At 37.2% G+C, this 14,999-nt stretch overlaps 1 long non-coding RNA gene across 1 annotated transcript in view; it reads left to right on the forward strand.

Annotated features, from left to right (window-relative positions):
• The first annotated feature begins 2,189 nt into the window (after window positions 1-2,189).
• Window positions 2,190-14,999, forward strand: part of LOC145509216 (uncharacterized) — a 50,104-nt gene continuing 37,294 nt past the window's right edge. The window contains exon 1 of the long non-coding RNA XR_014055917.1: window positions 2,190-2,387. This is a non-coding gene — a long non-coding RNA (uncharacterized LOC145509216). The remainder of the gene's footprint in view (window positions 2,388-14,999) is intronic.

The following is a 14,999-nucleotide window of genomic DNA, read 5'->3' on the forward strand; positions in this document are numbered from 1 at the left end:
AAAACTAAGCTCCTCATGAAAGAAATTTCAGTAGAAAATTCAGGTGGTATGGTTTCACTTCAGTGAAAACATAAAATTTCTCATTAAAATTTCCTCAATTATATGCAAACATTTGAGTAGATCTTAGGATCACAGTGACTAGTAAAAGGTACTCCATCACTACAGGAATTATTTCTTGGACTCCAACACTTTGCTGCATTATTTTTTCAATAGAATAAAAAGTTATTTTCTTGATATAAATCTGATCTATTAATATCTGATTTATGTGCTTGCTATGGTGTTTCATCATGGAGAGAGAACAGGCAAAGCTGCACAGCATGTTGTCAATAGGTCTTTGTTCTGTCAGAGAAAAAAATACAGCTTTTTCCCTTGAAATATTTCTTCACATGCATGTGGTGCTTATGGAATCACCAAGACTTAGGTGTATTAGCTACAGCTGAATAGCTCTCTGAGATAATTTCTTGCTATAGAAAACCATGTATCACAAATTTTAAAAGTATGAAGAAAATTGAAATATAAATACCAAGAAAAGCCTCTGACAGAAAAGCTGATCATGACTGCTTGAGGCCTGAGGTGGCTATTGAATTGGAAGCTTCTATTTGCCTTTTCTCTACCTTTTTTTTTTTTTTTTAGCTCAGCAAAAGCCATTATGACCTTATAGGCCAGTTAATATCATGCCATTTCATTAATCATTTTCCATTGCCCTGAGGATGCATACAAAATGTTAACATGGTCCCAACCCTCCCTGATCCAACCTGATTCATGACTCCAGTTCTAGTTCTCATTTTAACTCAACAGTCTCTTCTCTATCTTCTACATGTGGGATGATTCCTATTTGTTCTTCAAGTCTCAGCTTAAATGGAACTTCTCGAGAGAAGGATTCCCTGATCCCTCAATCTAAATTAGGTTCCCCAAGTTTTGTCATGTCTTTAGGTTCCTTTATACTATTTCTCAAACTTTGTAGTTATATATTCACTTATGCATTTAATTGTGTTTCCCCTCCAGATTGACAGCTCCCTGAAGAAAAGGAAGATGTTTACCTGGTTCTCCATTGAAGGAGAGGAGTATACAGGCCAGTGACTGATGTCTATTAAGTACTGGACATGTCCCTTTTTTTAAACTTTTTATTTTGTATTGAGATAGCTAATTAACAATGTTGTGATAGCTTCAGATGAATAGGGAAGGGACTCAGCCATACATATACATGTATCCATTCTCCCTCAAACTCCCTTCCCATTCAGGCTGCCACATAACATTGAGCAGAGTTTCACGTGCTATACAGTAGGTCCTTGTTGGTTATCCACTTTAAATACAGCTGTGTGTACATGTCCATCCCAAACTCCCTAACCATCCCATACCCAGCAACCATAAATTTGTTCTCTAAATCTATGAGTCTCTTTGTTTTGTAAGTAATTTCATTTGTATCATTTCTTTTTGGATTTCACATATAAGGGATGTCATACAATATTTCTCCTTCTCTGCATGACTTACTTCATTCAGTATGACAATCTCTAGATCAATATATGTTGCTGCAAATGGTATTATTTCATTCTTTGTAATGACTGAGTAATAGTCCATTGTATATATGTACCACATCTTCTTTATTCATTCCTCTGTCAATAGACATTAAGGTTGCTTCCATGTCCTGGCTATTATTGTAAACAGTGCTGCAGTGAACATTGGGGTGCATGTATTCTTTTGGATCATGAACATGTCCTTTTTGATTGAATAAACCTTTAATTAATAGACTTTCAGATGATCATACCAATATTACCAGTGTGTAACTCCCCTTTCTCATGAAGACCCTTACCAAGGTAAAGTCTGGCAAACTTCATCAATGAGAAAACAAGATTTCAAATTCTAGTGACCTAGAAGATGAACTGAAAAACTTTTTCTTTAATTTTCCTGGACTTCCCTGAACCTTTGAGGAAGCAGAAAAAGTCTTTGCCTCAAGCATTATTTTCTTCAGGTGACACCATCTGGAAATACAGGTAGCCATCAGGTACCACCAGACCACTTCTTTTGGTACCTGCAAGAATAACTTCTCCAGCCACAAATAGGTTCTTTCTTGTCAAACCCTTGCAGAGACCATATTTCCAATATCCCAACATGCCTGAGGTCAGAGATTGTTGATCAGTGGCTAGTTGTACCTTGGGTCTTAGTCTGAGTTGTGAAGAAGGCTGAAGTCAGGAAGAGCTCTGTGAACACGCTATGGAATGCAGCCTTTTGTAGACAACCCCAGTACAGGAGGAAATGTTTTTCTTCAAGACCATTCCTAATTCTGGTTTCTTAATTCCACTTCTGAACAGCTTCTCTGCACTGTATTGGCTGTCTTTGGGAAAACAGAAGGCCCTCCTGAAGATGGTGAAACCGTCCCTTGTCTCTCAGTAAGTTCCCTTGATCTTGCCTCTTTGTCTCGATTTGGACTTTCTGTTGAATCATCTATTTTCCCATGCTCTTCCTAATTAATTTGCTAGGCTAAATTAGTGCCAAATAAATAATGAGTTTCCAAATTAACTGACACCATAATGGAACAGAGGTTTAATTAATTTACTATCAGGGGCCTTCTACAGACAATTGTAAGTTTATAGCATAAAGTGATGGTATTTATTAATGTGGAAAGTTGTCTTATTTTAACAGGCAATTTTAATAACCAGACATTAATATGGAGAGCTTTTCATTCTCATCTCTGTAAACAACAGGATTCAGGTCAGGCAAGGACATACTAATATTCAGTACACTTAATTTCATATAAGGTTATTTGATTTTGCTTATGTAGCATTGAGAATAGTTGATAACTCAGCCTCAATAGTTTAAGGATTCAAGATGATTTTTAATGCCTACTCATATATTAGAGGCATAAACATATGCAGAAATCTCTGGTATTTGCCTTTCACTGAATCACGAATTGGAAGCTTTCTACTAAGACTGCCTTTAGTATATGTGAAGCAGAAATAGGTGGGGCTATAAGTAATATTGAAAATATAGATGATTCATGTGACAGAGAGAGGAGGGGAGAAAAGATGAGAACATTAAATAAAGTTAATGCTCTGTCAAGTAAGTGTTGAATAAAATTGCTAGTTAATATTTCAGTATATTTTTTAAAAGGTGTGGTTTTTCTATTTGCATTCAAGAAAAAGTGTTATAATTTATGCTAAGAGAAGATGTGAAAATATGTATAAATGTTATTTGAGATTTCCCTATGAAGCAGCAATAAGCAGTTTAAACGAGTATGTAAAATCCATCACAGAATATGCTCAAGAGAGGAAAGATAGATTCCCATGACCACTAAAATGGGAGCAGTTACTTGATGTTCTAAAGCTGAAAAAATTTAATATTCATAACATTTATTTCTCTCATGAATAAGTTACTTTAAAAAAAACTAAAAATTTGAGGGGACAAAGGTGAAGAAAGGAGTGAAAGAACTATAAATTTCTTCTACTTCAAAAATTTTCTGACATCTGAGCCAGAAGACGTTCTGCATCTATCAGTGACTTCTTCTTCATGTGTCATAGAATGAGTTCAGAATGCTAAAACTGAAATTTATGAAGAGTTAATATGCATTAGTCAGGAGAAACTTTGTGCCTCTGCATAGATAAACTCCACAAGAAAATTCTTAAAGGGAAAGATTAGCTGCTGGCACAGGATATATATCTTAATAATATTACCTGTACTCTCTTGAGACTCGTATCTCTTTTTCTCTAGACAAAGATAGAGTCCATGGCAGAACATCCTGTATGTATTTATATATTTAAAACCTCATACTGATTTATCTGTCATTCAAAATAAAATCTGTTGTACTCAGCATTACTATTTTCATTTTAGAAATGAGGCAACAGATTCAGAGAGGTTTAAGAACAAGAACAGAGTCATTCAGCTAATAAGTTGCAGAGCTGAAATTCAAAGAGGGGCAATGTTTTCATGTTCCTTGTGCTTTAGCTATAGTGTAAACCTGGACTTATGAAAATATGTGCCTTTTGGCAAATATGTCTCATCATCATGCCTGATTTTAATGTTTGTGGGTCTTAGGACACATATATCAATATAGGTCCATAAATCTAAGTGTTTAAAAGTTTTAAATCAAGCTAACAAACTGTTAAAATATATTTTTATCCTTGTATCCTGAGAAATCTACCTTTATCAAACCAGTTTTTTTAAATTTAATTGGAGGATAATTACTTTACAATGTTGTGTGAGTTTCTGTTGTACAACAGTGTGAATCAGCCTTAAGTATACATATATCCCTTCACTCTTGAGTTTTCCTCCAATCCCACCCCCATCCCACCCCTCTAGGTCAACACAGAGCACCAGACTGAGGTTCTTGTGTTATACAGCAACTTCCCACTAGCTATATATTTTACACATGGTAATGTATATATTTCAGTGCTGCTCTCTTAATTCATCCCACCCTCTCCTTCCCCCACTGTGTCCACAAGTCTGTTCTCTACATTTGCATCTCTATTCCCATTGACGGACGAATGGATAAAGAAGTTGGGGTGCATATATACAATGGAATATTACACGGCCATGAAAAGGAATGAACTTGAGTCAGTTGAACTGAGGTGGACAAACCTAGGGCCTGTTATACAGAGTGAAATAAATCAGAAAGAGAAAAAACATCATATACTAATGCCTATTTATGGAATCTGGAAAAATGGTACTGATGAACAAGGCCAGCTTTGAATTGAGAACTCTCGGTCTCCTTGTATTTCCAAGATGTGACTCATATCCCAGCTCCCTTCTCTTTGCACCCTAGGCTATGTCTTGTGCCCTGAAGGGCCTGACGCATAACTGTGTAGATACTCCAGGCCCCATAGCCACACCCTATCCAACACCTCCCCGCCAACACCTGGCTTCCCTTTGGCCTGGAGATACACACGTGAGCACCGCAGTCCACCTCAAAAAAGCAGACCCACACAGGCTCTGCAAGTGTGTTCAGGACAGTCTGGGTGGAAATTTCAGTTTCCCACGGATCCAAAGTCTGGTCTAGAAGTAGGAGGTCAGGGGGTGTGCACTCTATATTAGCTCCATGCATTTGCTCCTGTGGATTTCTTAGTCCACAAGGAGGGGCCCAATCAGAGGAGGGGAGAGGAAGGGTAGAGACCCCTGATGTTGGGTATAAGGGTGATTCTGCTCACACTTGTAATTTGTAGCAGCAGGGATGGAAATGGTTCCCATAACTTGAAATAACCAATCATTCATTACCTGTTCATAGGTCAGCACTCTTTTCATTCATCTCAGAAAGCAGTGGTTGAGGATCTTTCTAACCCTCTCTCTAATCTTCACCTACTACTCCTCTGTACTCAGGAATTGAGGTAAAGAAAGAGAAAGCAAGTGCAAAACGTATCAGTTCAACCCATTTGACATACTTTCAAATTTTCAAAAGAATTCTGATCTACGTTAGCTACAAGGCCAGTCTGAAATCCTTTCAGCAAATGCTTGAAAAATGGACCAAGAAAGAACAAAAACTCACTTCACTGTAAGCTAGCCCACCAATGTTCTCCCTGGAATCTGGGCCAGTAACTCATGATACTACTTACCAAATTGTTCTATGCCCTTCCCTTTACATCCATCATAAGAAATGTGCTAGGCCCCAAGAAGCTTCAGAATTAAAGAATTAAGACTCTAGGACTGAGCTGACTGAAAACCCATCACCTTATGCCTTTTATCAGTGTATTTCAGCATAAATTATTTGAGAGAAAAAATTACTTCCTGATGTTTTTCATGTTGAAACATATACAGTGCAGGCTCTGCCAGGAAAAATGTGTAGATGCCTGTAGCCAGTACTCACTGGCAGTCTGAAGAGACTGTTGAGTATGAAGCACATAATATGGGAAATTGATCAAAGACTTATCTCTAGTTTCTGTGAAAATTAGCATATTTACCTAAAGAGTGATACTGTTGCAGGAAGGGGGACCCCTTCCAGGGCCCAAAAGTGCACTCTTGGCTAACACTCAGAAATGAGTTGTCTGAGGAGACATACATGCTGACAAAGCAAGAGATTTTATTGGAAAGGGCGCCCAAGCGGAAGCAGGAGGGTAAGGGAACCCAGAAGAACTACTCTGCCATGTGGCTCACGGTCTTGGGTTTTATGGAATGAGATTAGTTTCCAGGTTGTCTTTGGCTAATCATTCTGACTCAGAGTCCTTCCTGGTGGTGTATACATTCCTCAGCCAAGATGAATGACAGCAAGGATTCTGGGAGGTGGTTGGACATTTCCCAAACTCTTCTGGTTAGTGGTGACTTATTAGTTCTGTGTTCCTTACCATGACCTCCTATCATAAAATAACTCACACAAATGGTTACTATGGTACCTGGCCAGGGTGGCAGTTTCAGTCAGTGTGGTTTCCCTAACAATACAGGATAAAATTTCAGGATAAATTTCATCTAACTCAATCCCTTTGCTTTTAGAAATATAATATAGATGTTTAAGCTAAAGAGAAAATAAAGCTGAAGTTAGAAAAAAGCTATCATAAAATCATCATTAGTAGTAAGAATTTTAATAAACAAGTCTACTTTAAAGGAAGCTATATATTTAAATTTCAGAGACTGGTTGGTGAAAATATTAATGTAAGAATTCTTCCTCTTTTTCCTAAACATAGTGGAAAATTAAATCAATTATTTTATGAACAAGCTATTAGTAAGAAACATGAAATGAGAACAGAATGAAGATGGAATGAAACCATTTAAACACAAATTTTTTACTTAAAACATAAGTGAAAGCAAGTCCCTGCTTAATGAATTTACCAAATTTTCTAACGTGTGCATTAAACACTGTTGGCATTTAGCTGTTGTATAAAGTTGTAATGTTGATTGCTGAATGAGGCCATTGTGGTACTCTGCGTTGGTGGTTCCTATTAATTGGCTGATTGTGAAATTGTCTACAGTAATGCTTTCAAACTTTAATGTTCCTGTTACCTGTGGATCTTGATAAAAATAAGTATTCTGATTCAGCAGATCTGGGGTGAGGCCTCATATTCTGCATTTGTAACACATTCTCAGATAATACTCATGTTGCTGGTCTGTACACCATATTTTAGATAGCACAAGCCTAGAGACCTGCATAAAGATACATATTCTGTGGTCTCACTTCTAGAGATTCATACTTAGTACAACAGACCTTGTGAAGTTTCTTATTTTATAGATGTGCAAACTGAAGCTCAAAGAAATATAGTGACATGTAACAAAATAGCAGTCAAACCAACAGTAGATCAAAGGCCTCCTCATCCCTCAGCCCATTGCTGTTTTACTTAGACGACAACATCTCCTGTATTATGGAAACTTTCCACATTTGCATTTAGGATGTGCCACCTGTACAGCTGCATAAGGCTCCATGCTGAGAAGGGTCCCATGATTGAGGGCTAATGTTCTATGGTTGACATCTTGAAATTTGTAATTATTTTATCTTTGAATTTACGATTTAGAATTGAAGTCCAATGGGACAATGGAGCACATGTAGAGGGAGAGCTTGGAGCTTTGGCTCCACACGTGGTCTTGCCTCCTGCAGCCTCCTTACCTCCCTAGGATGGGCGATTGCCCCCCTGCTACCAACCCCTGAGGCCCCAGGCTTTGCTTGGCCTCCTTTACCCCAGCTCTGCCCTAGACCTCTTCCATCTTCCACCTGGAGTGGTGATCAGGTTGAACTGGGGAGAGAAGGCTCATGTCCCTCCAGCATCCTCCTCCCCTGTGGAGACTGGGATATGCATGTGGGGAGGATTAGGGTTGAGAGTGTCCTATGGTATCTCAGGGTCCATCAGTATAGCAGTGTGACGGGTTGGCAGGAACTTCTCATCTACCCCATTCAAGTACCAAGCATGTCTCTGAGCAGAGGTTTAGATCCCTTGGGTTTACCCACATGTCATGGGTTAAAAAGATACTCTAATTATATAATCTAATGTATACATTAGATATTATACAATATATTGATATTAATAATATCAGTTCTATATTCTTATTGTCTATATATTAATATTAATATCAATATCTAATTTTAACATTAGATATTATTATTCTTATTGCAATATGTGAACCTGAACTTCCAGATGCTCAGGCTGGTTTTAGGAAAGGCAGAGGAACCAGAGATCAAATTGCCAACATCCGCTGGATCATCGAAAAAGCAAGAGAGTTCCAGAAAAACATCTATTTCTGCTTTATTGACTATGCCAAAGCCTTTGACTGTGTGAATCACAATAAACTGTGGAAAATTCTGAAAGAGATGGGAATACCAGACCACCTGACCTGCCTCTTGATAAACCTGTATGCAGGTCAGGAAGCAATAGTTAGAACTGGACATGGAACAACAGACTGGTTCCAAATCGGGAAAGGAGTACGTCAAGGCTGTATATTGTCACCCTGCTTATTTAACTTATATGCAGAGTACATCATGAGAAACACTGGGCTGGAAGAAACACAAGCTGGAATCAAGACTGCTGGGAGGAATATCAATAACCTCAGATATGCAGATGACACCACCCTTATGGCAGAAAGTGAAGAGGAACTAAAAAGCCTCTTGATGAAAGTGAAAGAGGAGAATGAAAAAGTTGGCTTAAAGCTCACCATTCAGAAAACTAAGATCATGGCATCTGGTCCCATCACTTCATGGGGAATAGATGGGGGAACAGTGGAAACAGTGTCAGACTTTATTTTTGGGGGGATCCAAAATCACTGCTGATGGTGATTGAAGCCATGAAATTAAAAGACGCTTACTCCTTGAAAGGAAGGTTATGACCAACCTAGATAGCATATTAAAAAACAGAGACATTACTTTGCCAACAAAAGTCCGTCTAGTCAAGGCTATGGTTTTTCCAGTCGTCCTGGATGTGAGAGTTGGACGGTGAAGAAAGCTGAGCACCGAAGAATTGTTCCTTTTGAACTGTGGTGTTGGAGAAGACTTTTGAGAGTCCCTTGGACTGCAAGGAGATCCAACCAGTCCATCCTAACAGAGATCAGTCCTGGCTGTTCATTGAAAGGACTGATGTTGAAGCTGAAACTCCAATACTTTGGCCACCTCATGCGAAGAGTTGACTCATTGGAAAAGACCCTAATGATGGGAAGGATTGGGGGCAGGAGGAGAAGAGGACGACAGAGAATGAAATGGTTGGATGGCATCACTGACTTGATGGACATGAGTTTGGGTAAACACTAGGAGTTGGTGATGGACAGGGAGGCCTGGCGTGCTGCGATTCATGGGATCGCAAAGAGTCAGACACGACTAAGCAGATGTACTGAACTGAACTGAACTGATTCTTATTATATAGATAATACTGTAAGTGTCAGTTGCTCAGCCATGTTCAACTCTTTGCAGCCCCATGGACTGTAGCCCACCAGGCTCCTCTGTCCATAGAATTCTCCAGGCAAGAATACTGGAATGGGTTGCCATTCCCTTCTCCAGGGGATCTTCCTAACCCAGGGATTGAACCTGGGTCTCTTGCACTGCAGGCAGACTCTTTACCATCTGAGCTACCAGGGAAGTCCAGATACTAGATTATAAATAATTAGAATATCTTTCTAATTTCAGGGAATGCTCTATTTACACATGCAAAAAATCTAAAATTTAAGTTATCTCCAATGATTCCAAAGTTGTTAAGCCTTCCTTTCAAGCTCCATACTAAATACTTGGTTCCCTGGTTAGGAAAAGTTTTGTTCATCTTAATATTCTTCACGTGCATAGTATCTTCAACAAGCACAATAAATTGGTTTATTTGGTTCAGCTTTGTCTGTTCGAAATATCTGCCTCTTCCAGAGTTTTGGTCATTTTTCTGTTTCACCTTGGAGAATATTGATAGATTATAGCTTTCGAGGAATTGGCCCATTTCATCAAAGTTGTCAACATCATGTGCATAGAGTTGTTTGTACTAATACCTTACTTCCCTTTGAATGTTTGTGTGGTATGCAGTGATATCTCCCATTTTGCTTCTCAAACTGGTCATTTGTACATCATTTTTTTTTTCCTGTCAATTTTACTGGAGATTGGTCAATATAATTGGTCTTTTTTTTTTTTAATGAGCTCTTATGTTCATAGATTTTTTTTTCTATTTTTTTCTGTGCTTAGTGTCATTGATATACTCTTACTATTTCCTCCTTTATGCTTGCTTTGGGATTATTTTGCTCTTCTTCTTCTCTGATTTCTGTGGGTGGAAGGTTGGGTGATTGATTTGAGACCTTTCTTATTTACTAATATAAGCATTTAATGCTATATATTTTACTCTAAGCACTGTTTAGCTGCATTCCACAAATTTTGATACGCTGTACTTTCAATTTTGATCAATTTCAAATACTTTCATTTGTTCTAGAGCAGGTATACCAATGATGAATTCTCTGTTTTTATTTATCTGAGAACATATTTATTTCACCTTCATTCCTAAAGGATATTTTCACTGGATATAAAATTCTAGGTTGGTAGCCATTTTTGGTAGACTCTAAAATTGTTGTCCAACTGCTTAATGGCCTCCTTGATTTCTGATGATTGTCATTCCAGTTATATATTCCCCACATATAATATGCTTTTTTCCTCTGACTGCTTTCATGCACATGGAAAGGGTGGTAGAATTTGGTTTTCATCAGTTTGATTATGGCATGTCTGGGCATGAACTTCTTTGAGTTTAGCATGTTTGGGTTTTACTAAGCATTATGAACCTGTAAGTTTATATATTTTTCAAAGTTTCAATGTATTACTTTTTAGTTTTTTTTTTTTCTAAACTACCCTCCTTGTTTTCCCCTTCTGAGATTTTGGTGACATGAAAGTTAAACCCTTTAGCATTTTACACAGTTCCATGGGAGGAGGGTATGATCATTTTATTTCAATTTTTTTTCCCCTTGTGGTGCAAATTGAATCATTTCTGTTTACCTAGGTTTAAGTTCACTGACTATTTAGCCATCTCTATTCTGCTGTTGGGAACATCAGCTGTATTTTAAATTTTGGTTTTTGTGTTTTTCAGTTCTAAAATTTCCATTTTATTCAATTTATACCTTATATTTCCATGCTGAGATGATCCATCCTTTCATTTGTATCAAGAGTGTTGGTCCTTAGGTCTCAGAGCATGGTTATCACGGCTGCTTTGGAAGTCTTTGTATCATAATTCCAACATATTGGTCACCTTTGTATTGGTATCTGTTGCTTGTCTCTTACTTTGTGAGTTGTTGAGATTTTCTTCATTCTTCATATAGCAAGTAATTTTATATTATATACTGGAGATTCTGAATATTATATTAATAGATTCTTACATCTTATTTAAGAAATTGTGAATATTTTTCTTCATTTTAGCAGACAATTAAATTAACTTCAGACCACAAGTTCTAACCCATGTCTTGTGGTCTGTGCATTCAACTCAATTCATTTCTCACTTTGCTCTATTCTTTAGACCTGCTTTGATTGCCCAGTTTGGAAACTACACAAATTTCTGCTCTGTTATTTTGGGTTACCAAAACTTTGGTATTTGTTCATGTCAGATTCATACACATTGAGCCCTCTCCTCAATATCTCTGAGACTCTCTCATTCCCATAGGGCCCTCTTCTAGGTCTGATGGCCGAAAGCCTAGAGCTTTAGTTTCTCTTTTTGCCATGCACTGCCACAGCTGAATATGCCTCCAGAACCAAGCAGCAGGGAGATAAAGAGAAACAAAAAGCATTATGAGTCTTTTCAACAAATGGGGTTTGGCAGCTGGATATCCACATGCAAAAGAATAAAGTTTGGCCCCTACCTCACATTGTTTTATTAATATTATAGGGTGATTAGTAGTTGAGTTAGCTGGTTCACTGGGGGGACTTTCAAGCATAAATATGTGAAAATCTTTTAAACCTTCCATTCTTCTCTTTAGGCATGGAGGGAAAGTGGTGGTAAAATATTCTGGTCTTCTGTGAGCTGGGTGGATGAGAGGAGTTGAAGGCCCTACCATTTAGTGTGAAGACATCCTGGAATTCTACTATGCATCATGCAGTGGCCCTGCAAGTTATAGTCTCTTATATAGTTATAGTTATAGTCTCTCTCTCTCTCTCTCTCTATTTTTTTTTTTAAGATACGGAAGTTTGTTCCTGCCTCTTTGATGTTGGTTGTCCAAAACCTCTCTAGGTCAATTTCTCCAGAGAGTAAAAATTTGACCCCCCTGCCTACGAATGGGGTACAATTGGTTTTCAGAAGTAAGAGGGAGGATCATGGATTCTAATTGCTTCCTATATATATATATATATTTAACCAGTTTGATCCTTGCCCACTGAAGAACTTTGTGTCTCCAAGTCCTAGGCACAGTGGCCAGGGGTGCATGTTCTCACTTATCATTAGCATTTCTCTCTACAAGCACCTTGGTTGGGTTCCTTCTGCCTTGATAAATCAGTTATTTCTCTCTGTGTCATCCCCTATAAAAGTATTCTATGCTACTATCATTTTTTTCTCCTACATTTGTCTGTATTAACTTAAAACTTTGTTTTCATTCCTGTAATATCATTTAATGTGTTCTTGGGAGAGAAAGGTGATAAACAAGGTTTTCTAATATGGCATGTTTAACTAGAGGCTTAATGTATTGTTTTATTTAAATAAATCAGAGATAACTTAGAACTGATAAAGGCCAAAGAATGCCTTGACCTTCAGTATTAAACTGTATCTGTCCAAATTAGATAATGCAATTAGGAGAATAATGATGAAACCAGCCTCCCCTAGTTCTCCAAAGAGGTTCAAGGGATGAATTAGTCAATGAGAGATAAGTCCTTACACTTATGCATTATTTTGGGTGAGATGGTCCTGTGGGGAAGTGGTTCTGTTCTAATGGAAAATGTGAAAATGAATCCATGAAAGGAATGAATTATGGTTATAGATAAGATTGCTAAAATTTGCATATCCTTTCTGTTTGAAGGGTATCTTGGTACTCAACCTGACCCACTGGAGTTTCCTTGGATAAGAGCCTTGGCAGGGACCCAGCCTAAATAATTTATGGCCTGAGAGTGGTAATTTATATCACATCCATCATCTTCTACCTCATTTCAAGGGAAGAATGTCCTGACTGTGAAAGAATTCTGGCCAAGGACCAGGGAGCAGGGCTGATGTGTAATATTCTTGTATCCACATTATATAAGTGAATTAGATAAGGTTAAAATAGGGCATCTTTTGGTTATTTTAGGAGCCATCTGTAAAATACCACCTAGAGTTATACAATCTCTGTGAGGGATCTTGATGGTAACTTCTGGTTGCTGTAAGCATCTCTGTTCTGCTATTGTATTAACATGTAAATTGAGTTGCTCTGTGACTTGTTTGTGATGGTTTGAACAAAGCATTTCACTTTCAGTCACCAAAATGGAACTGCTTGAAAGCTGTTCTCCAAGACTGATGACAGTGAAGGTCATAGGCTTCAGCAAGGGAATTAGGAAGTACAGCAATGACTGTCTCTGGTTTGCAGAACATTTGCCTCTGAGATAAAACCTTGGTTTTTATTTTCAAGGATATCTTAGAGTAGGCAAAGGTAATGCAATTATTCTCAGAGGCAGTACACAGTGATAGAACAATGGGAACTCTTAAAAGGTGCCCTTAACCATTTTCATATAAAGGGAAGGCTGAAAACTCTCTGTTCATTCATTTATGTTGTCATTATAAAATGTCTTGGAAACCAAGGTTCATGAATGTAAATTGCTGGGGAAGCAATTGACATAATTAATGGGGGAGAAAATGTTCTTTTAAAAATGTCCCTATAATCAGAGTTTGGATATAGTGTTCATTGAAATATGTGAATGTTGGTGTACATATTTGGCTTGGAGATACATTTTTTTTCCTCTGATGCATCCATTGGGCATAAATGAGTATTAGATCCTACACCCACTTTGTTAATTTAGAAGGGTACTCTGTCTATGACATCAGTAGTGCCCGAGCATGTATAAATTTTGATCATCACATTCATATACACATCATATCTCATACATTACTTAAATTGTTAAAATTAATTTCCAGGCAAAAGTGACACAATTTAAAATGTGATGACAAACTTATAAAATTGTCAATTTATTTTCTTTTACAAGTATCCATGACAAAAGCAAACACAGGAAAATATCTCAATGTCTACTTCACTTGATATCTTTTTATAGCAGTGATTATAAAAAATAAATCAGTTAAATCAGTAATGTAGTTTATCACAAATAATTTTGACAAATACTATGCTCAAAATGTAATATTTACAGCTGAGATTCAAAGTACAGTTGAAACTAAATTGGCTTTGTCTATTAATTCTATATTTAAAGCATTATTGGAAAATAGAGTTAATAATAGTACCTACCTTATAGGGTTGTTATAACATTTCCATGATTAGTTCATGCAAAATGCTTAAAACTGCCTGAAGCATAGTAAACACTGAATAAATTGCATTTATTATACTGTTAACAATATAACTTAACAGTTTGGCCGACAGTTACAGTTAGAATTGAATGTGGTTTTATATTCTACTCTTAAATCCTTTTGGCACTTGTTTGACATTCCTGTACTTAGATTAAGCTCTTAATCTTCATTTAAAAGTCTGGGATTAGGTCTTTCATCCCAGTAAATATTTCCTCCACATTTACAAATGTGGTGAATGCTGCATCAATCCCAAATATTCTCTATAACTACAGTTTGGTAGCTGTGTCCCATAAATAAAAATAAAAACTTACAGAAAGTCACCAATTAAATACACTACAATTATATCACATGAGTAAACACATTTTTTTCCCCAAGGAAATGTGTATGGTGAACCGTGTTTTAGAATAAACTTTTGCCTTAGCATTTTCTTTTTACATTCTCCACTAAGTAAATGTTAAATCAAAGGCAAGTTTTGTTAACGTGAGATTCTTACACAGAAAGTTTATGATTAATGTCAATTGGCACAAAAACTAATGAAAGATTTATTAGATGCTCTAGTCCCATAAAACCCACATACAAGAGTGCTGATAGAATGATTCATACTTGTCAGACTTAGTTAAGTCCCTAAGACCAAAGTCAAGTTGAATTTGGAATACAGTAAAATGAGGGCATCGTTATTTCCATTCC

The sequence above is a fragment of the Giraffa tippelskirchi genome, chromosome 1, assembly GCF_054371585.1.
Source record: "Giraffa tippelskirchi isolate mGirTip1 chromosome 1, T2T-mGirTip1v1.2.pri, whole genome shotgun sequence".
Classification (NCBI taxonomy): Eukaryota; Metazoa; Chordata; class Mammalia; order Artiodactyla; family Giraffidae; genus Giraffa; species Giraffa tippelskirchi.